Genomic DNA, 27,458 nt, shown 5'->3' on the forward strand with positions numbered 1-27,458 from the left:
AGGAATGAGCTTTGTATTTTAGAGGCTGTTATTCCATGTTGATGGAAAGGAGATTGAAATGAAGACAGAATCTTACTTGCAGGGCCATAGTAACCTTTGGGTCATCTGTTATCTTGCCTGTAAATGGGAAACTACAATCTTTCCTCTTCTTGGCTATTGCAAGAAGGGGGTTGAAATATTTGCTAGGGTTTTTAGATATTTATTAATTTTTATTCTATGCATGTGGGTGTTTTATCTGCATATATATCTGTGTATCACATGCGTAATGACCAAAAGATTGTGTCAAATCTCCCAGAACTGAAGTTACAGACAGTTGTGAGCTGCCATGTGGGTGCTAATAATGAAACCCAAGTCCTCTGGAAGAGCAGCCAGTGCTCTTAACTACTGAGTCATCTCTCTAGCCCCTTAAGAAGAAAAGATTACAAAAATACAGCTCTTTGAAGCACTTCATAGTCATGTGTGCCCATAAGCAATCCACGTATCTTAGAAGAATCTTATCAGAAAGGGGGTGGAAGTAGGTGGCTGAAAAAGGGAAGGAGGGGGAGAGAGGGAGAAACTATTAGGCAGATGATGCCCAGAGAGTAACAGGCTATCTGTTTGGGGGTATGTGTGTGTGAAAGAAATGTTAGGGCTTTTGTAATTTTTGTCTCTGGGCACAAGTGAATGGATTCTACACTGGTAGCCATTTGGGACATTATCCAGCTGACAGAACTTAAATTTCAACTAATTAAAATGGTCCTGGCCACCTCTACCTACTGACGGGGAAAGGGGCCTCGGGAACGGACTCTACTGTGCATACACTGCTATTTTACCTCTAGTCCTGACTTCAAAAAAAAAAAAATACCAGATGACGAGGAGATGAGCTGTCAGTAAGACACTCTGACTAGATGAAGTATGACTGCAGTGGGATGTGATGTGGAGCTGTACAGCTCCCAGCCCCTCGCCCCTACAGCCCTCGGGAAATACATGTCACCATAGCACGGTGCCTTAGTTCACAAAATCTTCCCAACAGTTAGGGGAGAAGTGTCCTGGAACCTGGAGCAGCCTAAACTGCTAGCATAGTAGAAACAGTGAGAAAGCAGGCACTACTATTGTTCTCAGCGGCAGTATCATAATTGCCTCCATTGAAAGGGCCTGCTGATCAATACTTCTTCCAGGCCCCCTGTGGAGGCAGTTCCTACCCTCTCTATTGCCTGTTCATCTGTACTCTTCTGTTCTGAGAACCTTAAATGACCGTTTTGAGATAGAACAGTAAAGACTCTGTTAGGATACAAATGCTTTATGAACGATGGCCCATTCCAAGCTTTTCTTATACAACAGATTTCCAGGGGGAAGCAGTAGGCATGTTTCTTTGGCTCCAGAAAGTCTGTGACTCAGAGAGAGAGAGAGAGGTCAAAAAATGTGGTTGCTGGGACACAAGACTTCACAGCTCAGCAAGATCACAGGTAGACTACCAGGTAGCTGAGCAGTGGCGTCGACCTGACGGAGATTGCAATCCAGATTACAGGCCATTGCCCCAAGATATAGGGATCAGAAGTAGGCGAGAGGGGAAACTATGACTCAGGAAAAGCCTTGGTTCTAAGCTTAAAGTCAGGAGAACACACCCAAGCTAGAAGTGGTAGCATAAGTCTCTAATGCCAACACTTAGGAGGCTGAGGCAGGAGGATCCCCAGCTCCTGGCCACATAGTGATTTCAAGGGCAACTGGGTTCGATAGTAAGACCGTGTCTCACAAAATAAAACTGGCCCAGAGAGTGTTCGTTAGGACTGTAACAAGACAAATTTCCTGAGCTCTCAAGTACCTTGAGGCCTGGAGTATGTGTGTGTGGAGAAGGGGGGTGTCAGTGGTAAGGGACGTTTTATACTCACTAACAGCAAGCTGGATAGAGCTTTGGACAGGCTGGCAAGACACAATAATTGATTGCTTTCTTGCTGCAAAATCAAAATGGCTTTTGATGCTCAGCCATTCGTTGCCATAACTGGAATAATAATACAATTCATTTTAGCTGCAGCCCTGCAAATGGATGACTTTAATAATAGCTAATTTGGGATGATGAATGTGCCATTTGGGGGTGACATTAGTGCTGAATAAGGAGAAGGGTGTACAAGATACACAGGAAGGGGTGAGCTATACGAGATTAGCCATGTTTGCTGACTTTTGATCCTGCCAGTTCTTCTACTCCACAAGTAGTAATTCAGCAAGGCCCTATTCTCTACCTAGGATGAGATCCAGGAAAGGTTCTGAAGATATATCTATAACCACAGAACCTGTTTCCCAGGGCCAGCACTAGCTTAAGCTAAGTTCTGGTACAATAATTAATAACATCTGACCCCTGCTGTCCAAATGGTCTTGGTTTGTATGATAAATTATATTGTCATTTTGTATGCTTCACTTAGTTTTCTCTGGGTACACAGCTTTTCTAGGGAGATAAGTCATATTTGTGCACCTGGAGCAAAGCCAGCATGTCAGACAATACTATATAATCAATAAATGAGCCAAATAAACTCAAGCACACCGGTGAAGGGTGTCTCGGAGTTCCAAAACATGGTGGCTGTTGGTGATACATTGACGATGACCTTGCATGTTTGGCATTGATGAACTCCAATCTTTCCAGATCTTCACAACTACCTGCTGTTACCCTATCTTACAGATACATGAAAGAAGCCCATAAGAGGAAGGTGAGTGTTTATGATTGCATAAGGAGTTTCAATTTGGACCCAGTATTATTTGAACTGGGTTTTTGTGTTTCTCCTTTAACACAGCCTAAATAGGCATTAATGATTTCTAGAATGACTAAGGAGACACGCAGAGAAAATGACTTATTTTCAAAACGTGTCCTCCAGTAAAGGTGAATAGAGGGAAGAAAGGCTTAAGGTGCAAAGTTGAAAAGAAACGATGAAAAAATTAAGAGGGGTGATGATGATAGCAAGATGATTTATTTGCAAGGAAGTTGGGTTTTTGCCCTTCAAATTATTGATGAGTATATATTAGATCTAAGAAATGGCCTTTGTACACTACAAATGATAAACCTACTTCAGAGTGTGATTTCCTTGGAACAGGGAATTAGATGTGAATGAGTCAAAAGGAGGTAATTAGTGAGGTTTTAATTCTTTTTTTTTTTTGAGGTTTTAATTCTTAAACATAGTGATTTAAAACAATGGATGTTTTGCTCATCAATTTTCATGGATGCTCTATTCACAGTATAGAAACAACCAAGGTGATCATCGAGAGGTGACTGAATAACGAAAATATTATACGTATACAAGATGGAATTTTATTTAGTCCAAGGGAAGTTATGAAGTTTGAAGGTTAATGGATACAATTGGAAATATACTGAGGTAGCACAGACCCAAAAGGACAAAAGCAGCATGTTCTCTCTCATATATAGATCTTAACATCAAAAATTTAGATTTGTGAGTGTGAGTGTGTGTGGGTTCACTATGTTCTTTCTAAGTTAAACACACAGATACACACAGAATTCAAGAAAGAAAGAGAACATCAGTGAGAAGGGCAAAATACATTAAGAAGTGTGGTTTAAGTGGGGGAGAGGGACAGGAGAACAGAGCAGAGGAGAGATAGGATGACCCAAGTGCGGATGCTTCAGTCCTTCTTAAAAGAGGGAACAAAAATATTCATAGGAGGGGATATGGAGTCAAAGTTTGAAGCAGAGACTGAAGGAACGGCCATTTAGAGCCTGCCCCACGTGTGGCCCATATACACACAGCCACCAAAACTAGGTAAGATGGATGAAGCCAAGAAGTGAATGCTGACAGGATCCTGACATAGCTGTCTCCTGAGAGGCTCAGCCAGAGCATGTCAGATATAGAGGCGTATGCTGGCAGCCAACCATTGAACTGAGAATGATATCCCAATTGGAGGAATTAGTAAAAGGATTGAAGGAGCTGAAGGGGCTTGCAACCCCATAAGACCAACAATACCAACAACCAGATCTCCTAGGGACTAAACCACCACTCAAAGAGTACACACAGACTGACCCATGGCTCCAGCTGCACATGTAGCAGAGGATGGCCTTGTTGGGCACCAGTGGGAAGAGAGGCCCTTGGTCCTGCCAAGGTTGGGCCCCCAGTGTAGGGGAATGTTGGGGGGGGTGTTTGGGAGGGGGAACACACTTATAGAAGAAGGGGAGGGGAATAGGATAGGGGCCTTATGGTCGGGAAACCGGGAAAGAGAATAAAATTTAAAATGTAAATAAAAAAATCCAATTATTAAAAAAAAGACTTGGTAGGAATAAACAAGAGTCAAAAATTTTAAAAAAAAATTAAAAATAAAAAAAAATCCATATGGAAACCAGCTGAGTGCTTTCTCTGCCTCTCTGAGCTAACAGGCTTTTACCTCAGCATGTGTAGAAACTTGTTTTATAAGCTACACACATACATGCACATGCACGCGCACACACACATATACACACATACGTACACATGCATGTACACACACATGCACACACACTCATGCACGCACACACACATACACACACTCATACACACACGCATACACACACATGAATGCATTCATGCACGCACACACACGCACACTCATACACACACACACACACGCACGCACACACACATGCGCACACACACACACTCACGCATGCACACACATGCATGTGCACATGCATGCACATACACATTCATATAGAAGAGTTTGCCTGGAATTATCTTACACAAGGGATACCATGCCTTTGCAAGAAGCCATAGCTTACCAAATAAAAAGCCCAGTGCTAGATGTGGAATACTTCCACCTGAGCTTTTGATCAGGGGAGTCCCAGAGATCCCCTACAAACACGATAGGTTGTTGCCATTGCTCCTGGTTGCTCATCAAAACTTGATGGTAAGACGCTACTGTTGAAGATACCACATGCTTTGGTTATAAGACATAGAAAAGTCAGGCTTGTCTTGGCCAGGAATCTTTCAATATACAGGCTAGCTTCCACAGTACCTGAGGTGCTACACAGTCTCCTGGGAGGGAGCGGTTATCAACCGTCTTTCTTATCCAGCTGTGAATGCTGTGAGTTACTGTAGTTACCTACAAGGCAGGAGATGTCCATGAATACAGTCGTAGCTAGGAGCAGGAATGTTATGAAAGTAACCAAGAGCTTTCTGGTTAACTTAACTTCCTTCTCCAAATTTACTAGTACTATAAATATGATCCAAAAAAGCGTGGTTGGGAGGCTCATATGGGCTCTGAGGGATGAACCTACTCTCCTATTATTTTTGGTAAGCAAGACACTTAGCTGACTTCCCTGTAAATTCAATCTTTACCCACACATTGGTGCACTTAGACTTCATCAGAAGTTTCTTTGTGCAGGTGGACATTGTTTACGTGAGAAATCCACAAATGGTCAAAGTGCAGAGAATAAGTCTGTGAAATGTTCGACCACAAATGAGATGTTTATATCATGCTCCTTCACCCTAAGGCTCAAAGACCATTTCGAAAGAGGGAGTGGGAAGATTGGAAGAGCCAGAGGTCAGGGAGGATGGAAGTAAATTAGTGTCTCTCAGACCTGGCAGGACCCCTGCATTCATGAACTCAAAGCAGCTGTGGTTTCCTGAAAAAAGTTATGTCAATAAACTTCCAGGATAGGGGGCTGAGGGGACCTTCACCTCTAACTGAGGAGCTATTAATAAATGATGGCTTCTGGAGGAGGGAGAGTCTGGTTTATTCTTTTAGGGTGTGGCCCAATAGTTTCGTGACTCTCAATGAAAAGAGGGCTGCACCCATGAGTATGAAAACCAACAGAACTGAATTCAAGGTTGCATAAAAGCAGGGGGCTGGAGGATGTCTCCAATGGATAAAGCATTTGTTGTTCTTGTGGATAACTTGGGTTCAATTCCAGCGTTCCTATATTGTATTACTTCTATATAACTGACAACATGATTGCTCAAGTGGTATGGTTTCATGGTAGGTGAGAAAGAGAGAGAGGAGTGGAGAGCCAGAGGCACCTGGAAGAAGCCAAAGCAGAGGGAGAAAGGCCTAGACTGAACATGGCCAGCAGACGGAACATAGTCAGTGCTGTCGGCCAGAGAGGGGAGAGTAGGAAGGATAGAGAATAAAGAAATCCTAGTGAAAGAAGCAGGAAGAGAGCATGGAGAGAACACAGTGGGAACAACAGGGAACAGGGTTATCAGGAGAATGAGTCACTAGGGGGGGAAGCCTGTGGTTCGGAGGAAGTTTGGGTAAGGAAGGAGGTGAAAAGGGTAAAAGCCAATGTGTGGGGCTAGAAAGATGGCTCCATGATCAAGACATGACAATATAGAGATGACAGGCTCAATTTCCAGTACCCATGACAAGCTCACAACCATCTGTAGATCCAGTTCAAGAAGACCCAGTGTCTTTTTCTGGCCTCCATAGGCACCACACACATAAGCCATACGCACACACATACAGGCAGGCAAAACACTCATACACACACACAATAAAACTCCATAATGTGAGATTCACTATTTCCTTCTGCCAGTTTAAAAACAAAACTAATCTAGGCTTCAGCGGCAGCTGACATGTTTGTTGAGAAGATGGAATCTGGAGTAAGGAGTAGCTAGGAAAAGCCCTGGGGTTTGCTACTCTGTTAGAACCAAGGAGTGTTTTCACCGATATGTTGAGCCCTGGAGAATCTGCTAGCCTATGTCCTGAAGCCAATCTATAGGTCTCAAGACCAGCTTCCGCCTGCTCCAGGGCCTTGGATACTCTGAACCATCTACTGACGTTATTGCTTTCTGTTCTTAAGGTCAAAGATGAGAGAACTGCTCCTAGGAGCCACAAACAAAGGTTTTTTTGGCATTAATAAGCTAAGCTTCATGGTGTGGGTGAGTCTTTCCTATCCTGAACTGGCCCATTCTCTTAAGGTCCTGTGTCCTGTGTGAGTTGACATCCTGAAACCTGAGGGGTATCAGACTGGGAGATCAGCCTAGGCTTGGTTGAAAGGTTGTGTGAGTTCCTGTCCAACCTCCTCCCCTGTGAGCTTGGGGACTTATCCCAGACTATGTTCCCAGGGAAGTAGGCTAAGCCAGAGCTTTATGGGTAGGAAGACTGCAAGGAGTCAAGTTGTGAATGGATATTCTCTGAATTGAGGGCCAATTTCTCCCTCCAGCCTCATCCTTCCTTACATTGACTACTTGATGAAGATTATGTTCCCATCACATTTTTTTTTTTTGCTGAAATCCTCCTTCTTTCCCCTGCTCTTTCAAGCTGGGTGTGTCTTTTATGCACTTAAGAGCAGCTGTGGGGGGAAAAGGCTTTGGAGCCAGATCTCAGTTGGAATCCAGGTCTAACTTTGATAAACAGTGTGGCAATGGGCAGGTGACTGACTGGAATTCCCAGAGGCTGTCACAAGAGATGCAGCTTTTGATATGTGTTCCCCCACTGGGTCGTTGGGAGAAGCAAACAGGGGTAACGTTGGGAGAATGTGCCCTCCCACACACACTAGGTTTCATAGAACTCAGTGAATGAGTACCACATATAGGAAGAGAGAGTGGTAGAGGAAACTGAGGCACTAATCAATCGTCCCTGGAGCCCCATAGTGCTGGAGTTCCTGCAGTCCCATAGAACTCCGTGAAAGGGAAAGAAGGCCCTGAGGGAGGGACACCTGGGAGGCGAAGAGAGTATGACCCTGAGCCATGTGGTGAGGGCTGGAGGGGAAGGGGCACCAGGTGCAGGGGCAAGAGGGGAAAGGTGAAAATAAGCGTAAGCAAAACTGAGCCTGACACAGATAATAGAGGAAGAATCTGCTGTGGCAGGGCAACCCAGCCATTTAGGGAAGAGGTCAGGGGAATGGACTCTAGCAGCCAAATATGGCAAACATGGCTCGGCAGGCTGTGTCCTTCCATACATCCCCCTCTGCTGCTAAAAACCCTTAGATCACGTTCCTAAAGCTAACCATGAGGTCTATTCCTATTCACTTTGGTACTCCCCTCCTCCTGAGGCTGACTACCAAGGTCCAGCTATCACAGTATTGGAGTCCAGCAATCAAAAGCCCCCATTAGCTCACCTAATTAACCTGTCCAATTAAAACTAAACACCTCATCCTACCATGGAGTTGTCCCTTTAACCTTTATAAACCGCCATTTTCCTATATGCCATGTCTGTCTCCTCTCTATTGAGAGGCAGTCCCTTGTCCCTCCCTTCCCTCTCTCCTACCCCCTTTCTTCCTCTACCTGTCCCCTTCCTTTTCTTCCTCTTCCTCTGCCTCCTTTCTTTGTCTCTTATGTCTGTCCTCTGTCCCTATGGGGCAAATAATTCTCCTCTGTGCTGAACACTTGGTCTTAAGGTGCCTTGTGCCTACTCTAGGGGTTTCTACAAGGGGTATACCAGTCTACCCTGTAACAGGTAGGGACTGAGGGATGCAGGGAGAACAGGGCAGCCAGGTCTGCTTTAATATGTTAAGTAGGCACCTCAGTTAGCCTTTGTCCCAGGTTTGAGACCCAACACTCAATAACTCTTAGTTCTCTTCTCCTCTGAACCCAAACTACCCAATCCAAACAATGGTTTGAAGACTGGTTTGCCTTGTATGTAAACTGGCAGAGTTCTTGCAAACTCAAAACTAGAAAAATGAAGTCACCTCAGAACCTGACCCATGGCAACGAAACCCCCGATGTATGTTCAAGCTGCCCCTGCCTGGTCTGCTTGTCTCTCAACTGTCACAGGCCCCTCAGTTCTAAGGACACACATTACCTCATGTCCCCTATGTCAAGGAGCACCGGTCAGCATGGCTCAGGCTTTTCAAGGATGTGCTTTCTCAGCCGTCCCATGGGGCTATCAGCCTGAGGGTCACTGTACGTAGTTCTCAACTGCTACTGCTCTGAAACTCAGGGCTCATCCTGGGCCCCTGGCTCCAGGGAGGATTAGCGCCTCAGTTCCCTCCACCATTCTCTCCTCGTGTGGGAAGAACGCAACATGACAGCAAGAGTTAGAAAAACTCCACAAAGGGCAGGGCTTTTGTCACGAGGCCTTGGGTTTAACTTGTACTCTAGAACTACTGAGGCCCAGGAGTAGACAGCCGAGGCCTGCCTGTGACCAGCTGGAACCTCATTATGTGATGTTATCCTTGCCTTTTGCTCGAGTTTCTCTGGGTCAAGAGACTCTTGGCCTCCATGTCTCCTCAGCACAGCCCTTAAGGGCACAACCTGTTTGTTTATACCAATTCAACAGCACCTGCACCACCTGGGGCAGTATGTCGTAAATGCACATTCTCAGACCCTCCCCACACCACTTCATGTGATTCTGATAAGGGTCCCAAGTTTGGGACTCCATATGGGCTCTAGTTGTGTCAATCACATTACAAGCACAGGGTGGATGCAATTTGCTTGCTTTGGGGAGAAAGAGGGAGAGCATTTGAGGCAGGGTCTCACGTAGCTCCAGATGGCTTGGAGCTTGCTATACAACCAAGGTTGTCCCGGAACTCCTGATTCCCCGGCCTCTATCTCTGAGGTGCGAGAACTACAGTTGGTTATGTACCACCATGCCAGGCTATGATTTGCTTCTTCATCTTTACATTTTCTGGTAACTTCTTCCATACTACACAGAAGGAATCATGGAAGATGGAAACACGGTGATGGAGAGGGTTTCCAACGCCACAGTTGCTAATTAGAAGCCAAAGCCTTTCCCACTTTACTTCAAATTTATGTCCTGACCAGTGATTTTGAATCAGGCCGGTGGCTGATGTAGCTTGATTTGTACTTAATGCTTATTTCTCCAGTGGCTTGTTGCTACTGGAAAAAGCTTTGGCATTCCAAACATAACATTTGGAATATAATATAAATAAACACTTTGAACAGAGATTTAAAGCAGTTTTATTACAGCCACTGACGCGGTATGTTTTACAGCTTTGATTTCAATCCTGGCTGTGAAGACTCAGAGAAAGCAAACAGATCTCAGAACAGAAAGAAAACCACGAACAAACACGGGATAAATACCTTCCCTGCTAACCCTTCCACTGCACTGGGATAGAACGTTATATACTTCCTCTACATGAACACGTTTTTTGGATCAAGCAAAAGACTAGGTACAGAGAATGGATTGTGATTTACACAAGGCAGATCTGAATGAGGGAGACAAACCCAAAGGTTCCAGAGGGTAGATAGAAGGAGCAGAGTCTAGCACGGCAAGAAAAACCTGTGCAAGAATGATGGTGAAAAGGTTCTTTAAAATAAGCTTGTCTCCATGGGACAATAGGCCTTCTTACTGAACCACAATTTCAATTACCATCTTCTCAATTACTCATAGGTATCTGTAGGCTGAAAATATTAAATAAGAAAGTAGCAGAAATAAAAAAAAATTCTAAGATTAAAATCTCCCACCAGTCTGAGAAGCATGAGGAAATCTCCTGACAGCCTTCTATCTAGCATCTCTACTCCGTATCTGTCCCTTAGTGACTCAGCAGCCCTCTTAGTTATCAGGTGTACTATCGTGACTTCATGGGAATCTCCATAGCTTTAAGCCTCTACTGAATGTCTTGGACCTTCAAAGGCCCTTGGAAATGGTGGAGGGATAGTGTATAGAAGAAAGCATGGGTCAGATCTCAAAGGACCTAAATTCTAGCTTGACTGATACACTTCAGGGTTCTTCCAACTTGAGATAATAAGTTTTCTGGTTCTTAGTTTCTTTGTCTCAAAGGCAGTCCCTGTTCTCCCTGCCTCACAGAGTAATTCTAAGGTTCAATTTAAAACAAAACCAAACAAAACAAAACCCAAGGTCTTATATAGAGTCCTTGACGTAGTAGCAATGAAAAGCTAGCAGTATATTTTATGGGCTTACTCGGGAATGTCCTCTACTGAAGTGCATTTATAAAAGCTATCATCTCCTGATTATAAGATATGAGATTCTGTTTTTGATAGGCATGGACCAAGTCTATTATTGTTCATGAGACTGAGGTTACAGCATTTTCCAGATTTGCCTCCCAACAGCCACCCTTTCTCCAACCAGGTAGCAGCTTGGTTTCAGGGTCTCAGAGAATATTGAAACACATTCAACAATTGATAAGACCTGATCTTTGTATCGATTTAGGAGTCAACCCCTATTCATATCTTGCCTGCCACAGCCACCTCCTGTTTTTGCACTTGGCTTATGACCTTGTCTACATTTTCAACTTAACTTTCTAAAGGTTTTCCACAAACTTCAGAAGCTAACTCCTTTGGGTCACTGAGTCAGACAACTTTCTAAGACACTATTTGGATTATGTATGACAAAAATTAATGGTGTTCTAAGGCCTTGGGCAACATTAACTCCCAGTTACCAGCATCTGGTCATCTCCCTATCTCATCCTGACAACTTTTAACTCTCTTGCTTCTATATCTCTTTCTAGTATAAATTCTTACATCTTCCCTTCCTTCTGGAAGCACCTCTGCCCGTAAAGATGGCTGAGGTACCGCTATCCCAATTTTATAGTCAAATGTGCCTTTTCCTGTCGTGACAGTGGTCATGCTTTATCAACGTTGTCTGACTATCTGTTTTCTAAACCTCTACTTCTTTTTTTTGTTTGTTTGTTTTTTTTCCTTTTTCTTTCTTTCTTTATTTTTTTTTTATTATTAACTTGAGTCTTTCTTATATACATTTGAGTGTTATTCCTTTCCCGGTTTCGGCAAACATCCCTCCCCCCTCCCCTTCCTTATGGGTGTTCCTCCCAACCCCCCCCATTGCTGCCCTCTCCCCAACAGTCTAGTTCACTGGGGTTCAGTCTTAGTAGGACCCAGGGCTTCCCCCTTCCCTGGTGCTCTTACTAGGATATTCATTGTTACCTATGAGGTCAGAGTCCAGGTCAGTCCATGTATAGTCTTTGGGTAGTGGCTTAGTCCTGGAAGCTCTGTTGGTTGGCATTGCTGTACATATGGGGTCTCGAGCTCCTTCAAGCTCTTCCAGTTCTTTCTCTGATTCCTTCAACTTGGGGGGTCCTGTTCTCAGTTCAGTGGTTTCCCTGCTGGCATACGCCTCTGTATTTGCTGTATTCTGGCTGTGTCTCTCAGGAGCCGATCTGCATTCACATTTTGATCATCCGTCTTGAGTTTCATTTGTTCTAGGCATCTAGGTAATTCAAGCATTTGGGCTAATAGCCACTTATCAATGAAATTTTACATACCATGTATGTCTTTCTGTGATTGGGTTAGCTCCTCAGGATGATATTTTCCAGTTCCAACCATTTGCCTCTAATTTCATAAAGTCATTGTTTTTGATAGCTGAGTAATATTCCATTGTGTAGATGTACCACATTTTCTGTATCCATTCCTCTGTTGAAGGGCATCTGGGTTCTTTCCAGCTTCTAGCTATTATAAATAAGGCTGCGATGAACATAGTGGAGCACGTGTCTTTTTTACATGTTGGGGCATCTTTTGGGTATATGCCCAAGAGAGGTATAGCTGGATCCTCAGGGAGTTCAATGTCCAATTTTCTGAGGAACCTCCAGACTGATTTCCAGAATGGTTGTACCAGTCTGCAATCCCACCAACAATGGAGGAGTGTTCCCCTTTCTCCACATCCTCGCCAGCATTTGCTGTCACCTGAGTTTTTGATCTTAGCCATTCTCACTGGTGTGAGGTGAAATCTCAGGGTTGTTTTGATTTGCATTTCCCTTATGACTAACGATGTTGAACATTTCTTTAGGTGTTTCTCGGCCATTCGCATTCCTCAGCTGTGAATTCTTTGTTTAGCTCTGAACCCCATTTTTTAATAGGGTTATTTGTCTCCCTGCTGTCTAACTCTTTGAGTTCTTTGTATATTTTGGATATAAGCCCTCTATCTGTTGTAGGATTGGTAAAGATCTTTTTTCCCAATCTGTTGGTTGCCGCTTTGTCCTAATCCACAGTGTCCTTTGCCTTACAGAAGCTTTGCAGTTTTATGAGATCCCATTTGTCGATTCTTGATCTTAGAGCATAAGCCATTGGTGTTTTTTGTTCAGGAAATTTTTCCAGTGCCCATGTGTTCCAAATGCTTCCCTAGTTTTTTTCTATTAGTTTGAGTGTATCTGGTTTGATGTGGAGGTCCTTTATCCACTTGGACTTAAGCTTTGTACAGGGTGATAAGCATGGATCGATCTGCATTCTTCTACATGTTGACCTCCAGTTGAACCAGCACCATTTGCTGAAAATGCTATCTTTTTTCCATTGGATGGTTTTGGCTCCTTTGTCAAAAATCAAGTGTCCATAGGTCTGTGGGTTCATTTCTGGGTCTTCAATTCTGTTCCATTGGTAAGAACTGTGTTTTATCTCTGTCTCCGTTCCCATCATCTTCCCCCAGGAAACTGTTGCTGAATGGACCTGCATTCTGGGACATGAATTGGACAGCAGGAGAACTTTGGGAGTGTAACTATGACTTCCCTGTCTCATACCCAAAGGACACTGTGCTGATTTAATTATTCACATGTGGGGGTTTCACACAGATGTTATAACAGCTCACTTAGCAAAGGACAGTGATTAGGGTTTTCTTTTATTAACTAAATAGACAGCACCCAAGTGGAATATTAAAAGACAGATGGTACAACTCTCATCTTGTGTGTATTTGCAAGGGAAGCACAAAGTGCCAGCACTGTCCTACTTAACCTTAAAAAGATATACTTAGCCACTTGTAAGTCACTCACTCTACACCCGTAATCTGCCTATCATAGTTGGGAGAAAGCCAAAAGAAAACACAACTCGAGGTCCGTTATTAGCTGAATTGCGTTCACCCAAGATTCATATGTTAAAGCCCTAACCTATCAGTACTCCACAAATGTGACTGTATAGGAAGTGCAGGCCTTTTAGGAGACAGTTAAATTATAACAAGGCCGTTAGGGTGAGCTCTAATCCAATTTCTCTGGTGTCCTACAAGATAAGAAAATTGGACACACAGAAGAGACACCAGGGGCATCCATGCATAGAGGGATTATCACATAAAGTGAGAAGAAGAGGGCAGCCATTTACCAGTCAGAAGGGAGGGCTGTGCAGGAAACCAACCCTGCCAGCATCTGGATCTACATCACAAACTCCAAGATGAAGCAGGTGGAATCAATGATGTAGAGCACTGTGTCTGCCAATTTTTGTTATAATAGCTCCAGAAAACAAACAAAGGGAGAGTGTGTCTTAGTTATTGTTCTATTGCTATGATGGAACTCTATGACTGAGGCAACTTATAAATGGAAGCATTTAATTAGGGGGTTGTTTACAGTTTCACAGGCTGAGTCCATAACCATCATGGTGGGGAATGTGGCAGCCAGCAGGCATGGCACTGGAGAAGTAGCCAAGAGCTTACCTCTGATTAGCAAAACATTAGGCAGAGGGGGTGGGGATCTGGTGTGGGCTTTTGAAACCTGAAACCCATCCTTAGTGACACACCTTCTACAAAAAGCCCACACCTCCTGATCCTTCCCAAACAATTTTACTGACTGGAGGCTAAACATTCAAATATATAAGCCTATGGAGGCCATTCTCATTCAAACCACCATAGACTGCAATCACAGTTTAACACTGAGATGTCTTCGCAGTATCTCAAGCCTGAGTTAAGTGGGCCCGAGATTTGGAACTTCATCACAGTTATTCCTATCCCCTTATTCTAGGCCCATTGTCAATTTCCTTATACTTGTAGTCATTTGCCTTTTCTCTTCCTTCAGTCTGCGATTGCCTCACTCATTCACTTCCTTAACAGTTACTGAGAGGTGCTGGCAGATGATATTGTACCCTACCCTCAAAGAACCTATCATATAAAAGACGTGTATCTGCTGTAGCAAAGTTAGAGACCATCCAGGTGTGCGGCATCATTTTTAATATGGGCAGTGAAGCCGATCAGTAAAGGAAGAAAAACAGTCTGCACAAAGGAGGATTCAAAGCTGACAATGCTTTGTGTAGAGTGAAGCAGTTAGCCTTTGAAACCCAGGTGGATGCTGCAATTAAGAGAATAGGCTCTACTTAGAGCATAAATGCTACGTGACCTCCACAGAACACTAATTCGCTCCATTCCTTGGTTACCTCATCTGAAAATGAGACCAAACAACAGCATTTATTTTCAATTACATTAATTCATACATAACTCTTTGAACAGTGCTTGGCAAAAAGGACTTACTTCATAATTTTTGTTGTTTGTAGATTTGGAGGGGGACAGAAACGTTGGACTTCAATCTTTCATGTATTAGCTATGTATTCCTAGGACAAATACAAATTACCCCAGCTGGACTATTTTTCTATCTAACAAAGGGCTTGGGAGAATCAAGTAAAATAACCAATATTTAAGTGCACTGAAAGCTACAAAGGCAGAGGGATTTTATTGTTGCTGTGCACTCGCACGCACATGGGTGTGTGTGTGTGTGTGTGTGTGTGTGTGTGTGTGTGTGTGTGTGTGTGTGTGTTAAGCAGTGAAGGCAGATATTTCCTGATTTTATTCTCAAGCACCCTAGTTTCTAGGGCAAAGATATAATTCCACATACTTGGCTAAGGTGATACTCTTCACAGTTTGGAGGATTCATCAGAAATTCAGATGTGAGTGATGAATGTGTAGGTGGTACAGTGAAATAATCCCATAGGCAGTGACATTTTGGCTAAACTGACCCTGGGATTAAGCTAGTTGGTAGTCGCTGTGCTGGTCCCACTTTCTCCACTCACTAGCCAGTACTACTATTGATTTGATAAGCAATCTGCTATTTCCCAAGAACTTCTTCAGGGCTGGCAGACTAGCTCAGTGGATAAAAAGAATCTGCCAACCTGACAATCCAAGTTCAATCCCGAGACCCACATGCTGGAATAGAGAATACGTCCTCTGACCTTCATGTGTACAAACTGAAGCTTAGTGGCAGACAATATAACTTGCCCCCAAATTCTCACTAGTAGTAAATGACATGTGTGGGGTTGACACTAAGGATTCTTTTACTGGTACTTACCATTGCCATACACTAGCGGGGGTGGGGGATGGGGGTGGTGGTGGTGGCAAAAAATATTCAATGTGGGAGGAATACCCAGAAAGATGCAGATGTAGGAGGGCCTGAGGAGGGTTCAGAAGATTGTGAATGCCCATATGGGTAAAGGTAAAATGTTCACAGCACAGCCAGTTAAAAATGGGAAAATCCAGGTGTGATAGTGTACACGTACTATCCCAGTACTTGGGAGACTGAGGCAAGAAGATCGTCTCAAATTTTAGAACATCCTAGGCCATGTACTGAGTTCAAGGTTAGCCTGGGCTACAAAGAGCAGAACTCTGGATTTCATTCCTAGAACTGGAGGGGGCAAGATTATTATGCTAATGTGGTGACTCACACCTATAATCACAGCACTTGAGGCAGGAAGCAGGGAACCCCAAGTTCAAGACCATCCTGGTGTCCAGATTGAGACCTTGTCTCATCTCACGAACAGAAGAAGAAACTCAGGAAGAGACCTTAGGTCAACAGGGTGAATTCATTTACTGGACATGAAGAAGCCACGGGAGATGTCAGGCTTGCAGATGCTACTATGTTAGTCTGGGTTTGAGGTGATGGAAACTTAACTGGGAAACATGTTTTGTGTGTGTGTGTGTGTGTGTGTGTGTGTGTGTGTGTGTGTGTGTGTGTGTGTGTAAGGAAAAAGTCCTGCCTAATGAATGATAATTACTCAGGAAGAGTCTGATGACTGCAAAGCTGTTGACATCCTTGACCAAAATAGTGAAATCTGGCCCTGAAGTGATTTGGCGGTGACAGGAGGACGGAGACAGCTGTCTCTTTAGAAAGTAATGCCTTCTTCTTTGTGCTGTCATAATGCCTAGCCGTTCAGCCTCTTATTTCAAAGCCACTTACCATTTGCCTTTTTTCTCTGAGACTGTTTGATAGGACTCTGATTTCACTCTGGGAATGACATGACTACTCACAGACAGGAAAACCAACAGCTTGTGTGAAGGGAGAATCCTAGCCAGTTGGAAGCACTCACTCCTGTGGGTCCCTGTGGCCTGGTTCTGGTTACTGATAACTGATGGTTCTGCCATCTCTGGTTCTAGCAGGCTCTCATCCTCTTATATTCTGGTGTCTTTTTGCTACAGCTGTCAGTGCTATCCCGGATGCCTGCATTTCTAGCTATGTCCAAGGGTTTCTCCAGCGCATTCCTTGACATAATTCTGCCAACCTTTGTGGAAGAAAGTGGAGATAATCAAGGGCCCAGAACTCTCACTAGGTTCTTTAAACAATATCAACCTAATGTGGAACTTATCCACCCTTTCCTTCTCTCTCTCTCTCTCTCTCTCTCTCTCTCTCTCTCTCTCTCTCTCTCTCTCACATCTCCATCTCCTCCACATTTATCCTCTTGTGGTTTTTTTTTGTTTCCTAGACTTCCTATTATTGTTTCATCTTTTTCTTCCCTTCCTTTCTTTTCTGCGTGCAACAAAAATTTTACCAGCAGGAGGACCTGTGCTAAGTGTCGGAAGTAAACCAGCTCAAGTACTTCTAAAGAAGATGTAAAATAGTAGAAATAAGACCAGAATATATAAGGATAATCCACTGGACACCTTTATTCCAATTAGAAACAAGCAAGAGCACAAAAAGTTTCTGTAACGAAATTATGCCACAACAGATTTTTAGTTTTATCCTGGCTTACATTATTTGTGAGTATTACTGAGGTATTTCAAGCAGAAGGGGCCTAAGCAAACACATATGGGGTAAGAGAAGCCCCTGATATATAGACAAAGTGTATAAAGGAATGGTATTGGGATGGAAAATGGCAGTAAAGGAGCTATAGCAAAAGGAAGGCTCCTTGTATGCCATTTTAACTGCTTGGTTTTTGTCCATGAGAGGATGGAGGGTCACCAAAACCATCTAGAAGAGAGAGCAGAAGAACAGTCATGTTTGTTTCTTTCTGAGACAGAGTCTCACTGTGCAGCCCTGAGCAGTCTGAAGCACATTGGTCTCGAACTCATAGAGATCTGCCAGCCTTCATCCCCACATTGCTAGGATTAAAGGCATGCACTACCTCCACACTTGACATCATGTATGTTTTTAGGAATATAGGTCACTATCCCTTTCCAGCAGTGTGAAGGAAGAGTTACACAGGAACAGCATCATACCAGGGGAACCCAGTTGTTATTGCCATCCAAGCAAGAGATGGCGGTGGCTTAAATCACAACAGGCAAAGGTACGATTAAGTTAAGAAAGCAATCAGGTGATAGAATCTGTAGGTCTTTGTGATGAATTGGCTATAATGACAAGAGTCAACACTTTACTCTTTTGCTATGTAGATAGGAATACTAATAAAACTAATGAAATATTCTTGAGAATAGTGGTGTCATCAACCATGACAAAGGACTTAGGAAAGAGTGCAAGTACAGAAGAAAATGGATAATTTCTTAGGGACATGTGAGTTGAAGATGCTTAGAAACATATAATAGGAGATGCCTAGCAGAGATATTGAGAGTTTAAGACTCTGGAGAGCTTTAAACTTAAGGGTCTGTGCTAAAGGTTTATAGGGTTTTGATTTGGGATTATACAGAGATATCTGTCATAGCCTGTGAGGATCATAACATTTCTGTGAGAATTCCTGCTGCCTGCTGCCTATATGGTCATTGGTTGCTCCTTAATACAGTCTATATACTCCTTCCACTTACCTTCGTTTCAACTAAAAAGACCTAGTCTGTCCACAATTCAAAGGCTGAGGTATATAAGAGAAGATGTACCTGGAATTTTGAAAGTTGAGAGATGAGGTGGACCAATTAGAATCCCCTCATGGTTTTGAACTAAGAACCGTGAAAATAACAGATTATTGACACTGGAGTTGAAGTTGGAAGACTTGAAAATTGAGACATGGGTAGGACAGGCGTAAGTAAGAAGAAGATACAAACCATGGGTAAACAGAGGATTGGAGGCGGTGGAAAGAAAAGAATGGAGACTGGAGATAAAGATACAAAGCAAGACGGAGGTGAGTACACTGCAGAAGAGACGGAGGAATTTTCCAATTGTGAAAGCAGCTCCACTACCTGATAGAGCTGCTACCTCTGTATGGCCTCAGTTTGAAGGCAACCATCTGAGGATAGCACAAGTGATGGCATTTGGTTTTCTAAACAAAGGAATTGCCAGAGCAAGAAGAAACAAGCATGAAATAAAACCAGTGGGCTGAAATCAATAGCAGTCTCTCTCTCTCTCTCTCTCTCTCTCTCTCTCTCTCTCTCTCTCTGTCTCTCTCTGTCTCTCTCTCTCTCTGTCTCTCTCTCTGTCTCTCTCTCTCTCTCTCTCTCTGTGTGTGTGTGTGCGTGTGTGTGTGTGTGTGTGTAAGTGTGCGCATGCGTGTTGGCACAGAGAAGAGGAATCCACACATATGCAGAAGGAGGGATAATGGGGCCCTGCCAATAGAACACTGGCCATGAAAGCCAAGTTATCTTCTTATTTCATTGTTGTCTGTTTTCTTTAGATAAGTGATCGACCACAAGCATCAAAAACTTGCAGATGGATCTGATCAGGACTTCACTGTGTACACAGGGTTGAAAATTAGTAGGTAACTGATGATTTTAGCAAAACCATTTAATAAAGTGGTAGGAGAGAAAAAATCAGGCTGAATATGGCTACAAACCATACATATGTAAACTGATAAGGAGGCAGTCAGTGTCAGACACTCTTGAAAAGGAATTTAATGATGAACAGAGGGGAAGAAAATCATTGAGAAGGCATGGAGAGCCAGAAGAGATTTTGCATGATTCTGCTGTAATTTTTAGAGAGAGGCTTGAATTTGTATATTAAGAGAAAGACTTTTGTCAAGAAGGAACGAGGAGGAAAGGAAGGAGAGAGAGGGAGAGGGGGAGGCAGAGAGACAGAGAAACAGAGAAGAAGGGAGGGGAAAGGGAAAGGAAAGGGAGGAAGAGAGGTGACGGAAAGGGAGAAGAGAGCATGCACAGTATAATGAAGCTCATAGCATACGAATAAACACATCATAAAGACACCCCTGGCAATGGGCAAAGAGACATACTTGGAAGTGTTGTTCTTATATGAGGCAGAGGCAAAACAGGAGAGGGGAGAATCTAATTTAGCAAGGATCTTAAGGAAGAGAGACTAGATTCAAGCTGAACTGATTGTGTTAGCCTTAAAGAGGAAGAGAGTGCCCCATCTTCTGAAGTTGAGAACAGGAAAAGAGGCCAAGATCCTTCCAGTCCAAAGGCTACAATCTTGGATTCTAGTCTCAGGTCTACTATCAACCTGCTGTACACATGTCCTTCTCTCTGGGCTTCTTGTTCATCATTTATAATCAAAGGGGAAGAGTGTCTGGCCTGGCTCGTTTTGAAGGTGACTGTGAAGGTGAAGTGAAAGCAGGAGGGGTCAGTGTTGGGGGAATATATGCAGACATGAGGAATCCTGCACAGGTGATCTAGAAAGCAAAAAGTGTCCGGTGAGCAGGATAGACAGCTGTTTCTAGGGTATAGCTAGATTTACTCATGTCTATTTTTCTACATCTTGTGACAACAGAATCTACTGCCCACTTTCTTCCTCATTCCCAGTCCCCACATGCTGCAAGTTCCCCAGGGGTCAGGTGTGGTGGGAGCTGAAGGTACCGTCTCAGCAGCTCTGTCTCGGATGATGAGCTGAGAAATCAAAGGTTCTTTGTTTGCCAAGGAAAGGGTTTTCTTTGCTTTTTCCTTCTCTTCAATAAATCTGTCTGCCTCTGCTGTTCCATGACGAGGCTGATTGGCCTTGCCCTTGGGACGTGCAACTCAGCATGGGAGAGGGAGATGCTGTGAAATTTGGCACCTCCCTTTTCAATACATGTTTAATTCATCACTGCAAAGACTTGGATAAGTAAAACACTAAGCTCCTTCTGACCGGGCTTCCTGGAGAGAGGGATTCCAACAGCTTTTAAAGGAAATGTCAAACTGTTAAGGGTTCAGGCTTCAAGCAGCTTAATGCTTCACAATGTTTTGGAGTGAGTGTCTTGTGACTTCTTAATGCCTGGGTTATTTAGAATTGAAAATTACTGATTTGGATTGTCAATCTGGTAAACACAAGACAACCACAGCCAACTCTGGAGAAGCAGTCATCCATTTTACTCATTGGTCTATAGCTTCTTCCTTAACAAGCCTTTTAGCCAGTTACTAGTCAATCAATGAATATGGATGAACAAATGAGACATCAACAATATGCTCAACTCGCTGCAGAAGATGATGAAGCCCATATCAAAATGAATGAATAAAAACAGTGTGTGGACGCCCCCTTGGCAATGGGCAAAGAGACACCTTGTTGGTGATGTTGTTCTTACATCAGTCAGGGACAGAGCAGACGACAGTCCTTTGTTCATCCTAGCTTGATGCCTGGCTTGATGTCCAAAGCTGTCTTTGCCCAGGACACAGAAACATCAAATCAAAGCCAGGCAGCGCAGCACAGGAGGAGGAAGACAGACAGAAACTTTCAAATCACCATGCCACAGACCTGCCCTCCAGCACACTACACAGGTGGGCCATACACACCTGCTTGCCACCACGCCACACATCATGGATGGAGGATGTCACTTAGCAGCTGGAGAGCCACGTGGTCATCCTTCAGCAGGAGCCATGACCATATGGTGGTCAGGTGGGAGAGAAGAGAAGTGGAGCAGCTTGAGCATTATGAAGAAGAGAGATGGAACTGGACACTGGAGGGTGGAGAAGAATTGCCTATTGTGAGGGGCCATCCCAGCCACCTGGGGCCATGGTGATATCCAAGCCTGAGCTGCCACTGAGGGCCATGTCTGAGTTTGTGGCTACACAGTGGCAGGGGATAGTGCCAATGTCTGTGGCTCATATTACCACTAGACAACATGGGGATGTCCCTGGTCAGGGTAGCCACTAGGAACCATGTGGATGTCCAGGGGCTGTGCATAACTCAGTGGATATAGCCATTTGGAGAGCTGGTCCCATCCCTCATCAGCTGTAGCCCTTGGGAGAGCAGGCCCTGCATCTTGTCCAGGCAGCATGTGGGTGAGCCTGCCCCAAGGGTGTGAGTATGGGAGAGTTGACCCTGCCACTTGTCGGCCATGAGGTGGCACGGGTGTAGAGGTGATGCCTCTCCACCACTCCTTACCACCTCTGGCAGCCAGGAAATCTACCCACAGGGTCATGAGCTCAGTAGAGCTAGCCCTGTCCATCAACAGCTGTGACACTCTGGGGAGTTGGCCCTGCATCTCATCGGAGCAGCACAGTAGAGCTGGCCCTGGTGCAGAGGTCACAGGTGAGCCAGTCATCAAGGGTGAGAGCATAGGACAGCTGGCCCCACCACTAGCCTGGTATGAGGTGGTGTGGGTGTAATGCCTTCCCACCACCTTCTCCTCCTCCTTTTCTTCCTCCTCAACACCTGCAGTGGCCAAGAGAGCTGACCCTGGAAACATGAAAGTAGAAGAGCTAGCAGGAGCAGTACTGGAGAGCTCACCTGGTGTCCTAGATGAGAGCCAGTGCTACCGACCAGCTCAGCTACCATCCAGGGCTCTATATTGGCCCAGCCAAAAATCTATATTTCCCGCAAATGGCTGGGACAAGTAAAAGATCTCATCCTGGTAATCCAAAGCAGTAGGGTCTCCACAATACAGGGCAACAACTGGATAACGATGAGGATGCGATATTGATGGTGTTACAAAAGCCACAGATCTGGAAGCAGACCAGTGACTCATTTCAATGAACATTTGCAAGTGAAGATATTTGCAAGTGAAAAGGGATATATACGCTGTGACATACTACAGCTTCCATTATGAGATGTTTTCTATGCTTTCTTGTTGTTGTTGTTATTTGTGTGTTATTTTGAGGGGGAGGTTACAAGGGCAAATGGTGGATATGAGAAGATGGGGAGATGAGTGGGACTGGGGTGTATATTGTATAAAACTCACAAAGAATCAAATGAAGTTTAAAAGAACCCCACTCTACCCAAAAACTACATCCTGTTAGGGCTCATTTGTGCGCCTTTCCTGCTTCATAAGTTAAAGCCTTAGCTCCTAATCCAACAGATTGCAACCTACGGGACTGAGGTTATCAGGCACTTCAGAAATAAAAAGACAACTATACGAAACCAAAGGGAGATAGCACCATCTACAAGGAAAGCAGTGATCTCCTGAGAAACACACCCTAAAAAATCCCTAACCTTAAACATACAGTTTCCAGAAGTGTGAGAAAATACCTGTCTGTTGGTTGAGCTTCCAGTTTGTGGAATTTTGTTGGTAATATCTGGAAGGCTATAGAGATATAGATTTTTCTCCCAGATACTTTTAAAATCACCAATCACAATTAAAATGGGGTCAAGGGATATAAAAACAATTCCTTAATTTTTTTCATCACCATGACTTAGGAGCATCTATCAGACCACCCAGATGACATGGAGAAGGAGGATGTGGTCCTCTGTCCATACTGTTTCTCTCCTTTCCCTACCCATGGATCGTGAGACTCTTCTTCTCGCCACAGGTTTCTGCCTCCATCAGGAAGATTCGATGACATTCTTTAGGTACTGTTGGTTCCTTAAAGACTTCAGAACTACCTGGGCTCTCAAATGAAAGTGCAATTCAGAGATCACATGGGCCACTAAAAATTCAGGCCCAATAGGCCTGAGCAGGACCTAGACAAGTACCAAAAAGTGTTCATGACATCTATACACAATTAAAAATAGTAATAAAATAAGTAGACGGGAGCTGGAGGAAAAGTAGCCACATCGGTACTTGCTGTTTCAATCTATATGAAACCAGAGGGAGATAGCACCAGTAGTAACTACCTGTAGCTGTAACTCCAGCGCCAGGGGATCAGATACTGTCTTTTGGATTCTGGAGGCACATATCTCCACACACATACACATGGCACCTCATGCACATGCATAAAACTGAGAGAAAAAAACCTTCTGTTAAAAAAGAAAGGAATGCCCATAGATAGAAATATATGAGGCACTCCCTCCCCTGTCACAGTTCTCTCCTTCAGCAGCAAGCCTTGACTTTTACAGTATTCATCTCTTTGTTTTTCTTTATTGTTTGCTATATGCATCTGTGTCCCTGAACAAGAACAAAATCATTTTTACCTTGTTTGCCTGCTGACTTCATATAATGTGTCACGCTGTGTATATTCTTTAGTAACAGAATCTTTAATTTAATTATGAAGCGTTGGTTCTCAGTAGTAAAGGGGTTTGGTAAAAGAGGAAAGAGAAGGTAGCTGGGAGAGTAGGGAGAAGCTCCCATATGTCACATATACTACATCCGAGAGGAGGACCATATGTTACAAATGTTCAGCTATGTGGTAGAGATTATCACTTTACAGATTCTTCGGTAGGTGTTTTCAGGTGCCACAGTCAACTTGGTCACATAATAGGTGTCAACTTAAACACTCGATGTTGAAAACATTAGAGTAGATTGAAACAGCAAAAGACTTCCTGGAGAAAAGGCAGCCCATGGTGGACTTTGACTAATGGGAAAACTGGAAATTGGGACAAGAAATAGAGGAGGTGTCAGTTTATGGCTAGAGTTTGCTTTAGAAAGAGAAAGCCAGGAGTACAAGGCAAATCGGGACTGCAGAAATGTGGATTGCCAGATTGGAGGGGGTGAGTGCCAACAAAAGCCTGGCAAAGGCCGGGATTGCAGCTCAGTGACAAGCATGTGCGAGGCCCTGGGTTCTATCCCTAGCACTACAAAAAAAGCCTGGTAAATCTAGTTCTTTTACGAAAGTACTAAGATTCCAGGGGAACCTATCTTGGGAACTAAGAAGGAAGGCTCAGCTTGAGAAATTTAGGATGGGAGATCTTGAGAACATCAGAGCAGAGTCCTTGTTGGAGAAAATAAAGCATGAAAAAATAGTCAGACAGGAAGGCACCCAGGAGAATAGGGCAGCCAGAAACAAACAGGAAATGACTTCGAGCCAGGAATAGAGTTCCGCTCAGGTGTCCAAGAGTCTTCTCCATTCTTCTAGTTCTTCAGGAGTCCACAAACTAGCTACTTTCGTCTATGTGCAGACTACTTACGTGAACAGAGTGTGAAAGGGCCTCATGGGCTTACAAGATTTAAAGTGTGGTCTTTAGTCAACAGCACTGGTTTGAAAGATTCTGCATCTTTTTGGAGGTTGACCTTTGCTAGAGGAAGTATGAAGTAATGTATTACCAGGAATAGGCCTTAACGTTTTAGAATCTGATCCTGGCCGTAGACTGACACAACACAACTAGCTAGCTCACACTATTGTTCACCAAGTCTTTCCTGACTCAGTAGACTGTATCCCCTTATACTGTAAGCTAAACATTAAAAAATAAAAATAAAAAACCCTCTTCTTTAAGCTGCTTCTTTTCAAGTGTCTTGTCACAGCTATGAAAAAAAAGTAATTAAGATAAGCACTGTACTTCATCTCTACTCTCAGCCGAAGCCCTCACTCCCTACCTCACTGAAGAGAGCATAGTGACCTGAGAATTTCAACCCACTGCTAGCTTTACACTCCTCTCTGTATCATTATCCTCCTCGCCTCTCTGTTAGCTATGTTGGATGAATTATTCACTGTCAACAACTTCCACTGGTTCTCCAGATGTCATTCCAATCAGCTAGGATTGAGCTCATCTGAGACCATCAGCGATTCAAAATTACAGTGCAGGAAATGACAGCACTTAAGTCCTCACACATAAGAAGGAGGTAAGTCCAAGGTTGGTATGGTGACCCAGATCTAAAAAGCCTTCAGGAGCCCAGGCTCCTCTCATCTCATGTATATTGTCCTTGTCTTTCAGATCCAAGATGGCATCTAGAGTTCTGGTTATGGCCATCAAAATGTAGGCAGCAGAATGAAGAAGGAACAAAAGAAAGGACAAAGTGCACATGTCAGCCATCTTTCAAAAGAGGTTCCCAAGAACAGGCACAGGATGCTTTTGTGTACATCTTACCAGTCAGAGGCAGTTATAAAGCCACATCTAGCAACAGGAGGTACAATGTTTGTTCTAGAACATGACGAGGCTGGCTATGAAGTGGGAATTTCACTGTTATGGAAGAGAAGACAGAAATCTACCACAACATTATTTCTTTCCCTCGTAATGACCTTATTTCTTTTCTGTCTTAACACTTTCTACCAGCGATTATTAGTATTGCACCCACTTATTTTAGCATTTACTATCCCTAAATAAACCAAATCTTTTTTTTTTCTTTTGAACTTTTTTTTTTATTAACTTGAGTATTTCTTATATACATTTTGAATGTTATTCCCTTTCCCGGTTTCCGGGCAAACATCCCCCTCCCCCCTCCCCTTCCTTATGGGTGCTCCCCTCCCAACCCTCCACCGATTGCTGCCCTCTCCCCAACAGTCTAGTTCACTAGGGGTTCAGTCTTAGCAGGACCCAGGGCTTCCCTTCCACTGGTGCTCTTACTAGGATATTCATTGGTAACCCACGAGGTCAGAGTCCAGGGTCAGTCCATGTATAGTCTTTGGGTAGTGGCTTAGTCCCTGAAGCTCTGGTTGGTTGGCATTGCTGCCATATATGGGGTCTCGAGCTCCTTCAAGCTCTTCCAGTTCTTTTTTCTCTGATTCCTTCAACGGGGGTCCCGTTCACTTTCAGTGGTTTCCTGCTGGCATACGCCTCTGTATTTGCTGTATTCTGGCTGTGTCTCTCATGAGCGATCTGCACTCACATTTTGATCATCCGTCTTGAGAAATAAACCAAATCTTAACACCCATTAACAGCAAATATTCTCCAAAGAATTATATATACATACAAACTCCTCTTCCTCACCTCCTATTCATTTTCCAACTTACCCCAGGCTGGGTTCCATACCCATCAATTCACTGAAAACTCTTGTCACAATCCCCTAGAGACCTCTGTGTTGCCGAATCCAATTATCACACTTCTGTCCTGAATTTAATAGCCCTCTCACCAGCATTTGACATAGATGGTCTTTAAAATCCTTTTAAAAGTATTTCTTTAAAACATTTCCTGGCTTAGATTTGTTAATTCCGTCTTTTTACTGTTTTTTCTGTCATTGTTTTTTACTTGAATCTAAAGACCCAAATTATTCACACTCTGCCCTGAGACTTCTCTTTCTCAAAATCCTTCCTATGTTTTTCAGCACCATTTATACCAATGGCTCCCAGAAAAGACCCAAACAGATTCTAAAATGGATAACCACACGTCTGCATCTACTTGCTTATTTAAAATTGCCACTTGAATACTTATCAGACATCTTTAACGTCTACAAAACAAGACTAGGGGCTTACAGTTCATCCAGTAAAAACCTTGAAAGAATGAGAGTCTGAGTCAGCTATAGTGATGGAAATCTGTAATCCTAGCATGCCGAAGGCAGAGGCACCCAGGTCTCTGTGAGTTCAGAGCCACCCTGGTCTACAAACTGAGTTCCAGGCCATGAACGACTACAGAGTGAGATACTGTCTCCAAAAAGAAAACAAACAAACAAACAAAAACGAAAAGAAAAGAAAGAAACATGAATGAGGGCCTGAGTTTAACCCCCAAAACCCACACAAGGTAGACATAGTGGTCCCCGCTTGTAATCCCAGCACTAGGGAGGCAAAGACATAGATCCTGTGTCCTGGTCAGGCAAATTACTCAGTAAACTTCCAGGAAAATAAGATAGCCCTGT

At 43.7% G+C, this 27,458-nt stretch overlaps 1 non-coding gene across 1 annotated transcript; it reads left to right on the forward strand.

The window, feature by feature from the left end:
• Positions 1 to 21,111: 21,111 nt before the first annotated feature.
• Positions 21,112 to 21,254, forward strand: LOC116889492. The gene has a single exon (XR_004386442.1). It is a non-coding gene; the product is annotated as a small nucleolar RNA SNORA48 (small nucleolar RNA).
• Positions 21,255 to 27,458: the final 6,204 nt, after the last annotated feature.

Source organism: Rattus rattus, chromosome X (genome assembly GCF_011064425.1).
Source record: "Rattus rattus isolate New Zealand chromosome X, Rrattus_CSIRO_v1, whole genome shotgun sequence".
NCBI classification, from domain to species: domain Eukaryota; kingdom Metazoa; phylum Chordata; class Mammalia; order Rodentia; family Muridae; genus Rattus; species Rattus rattus.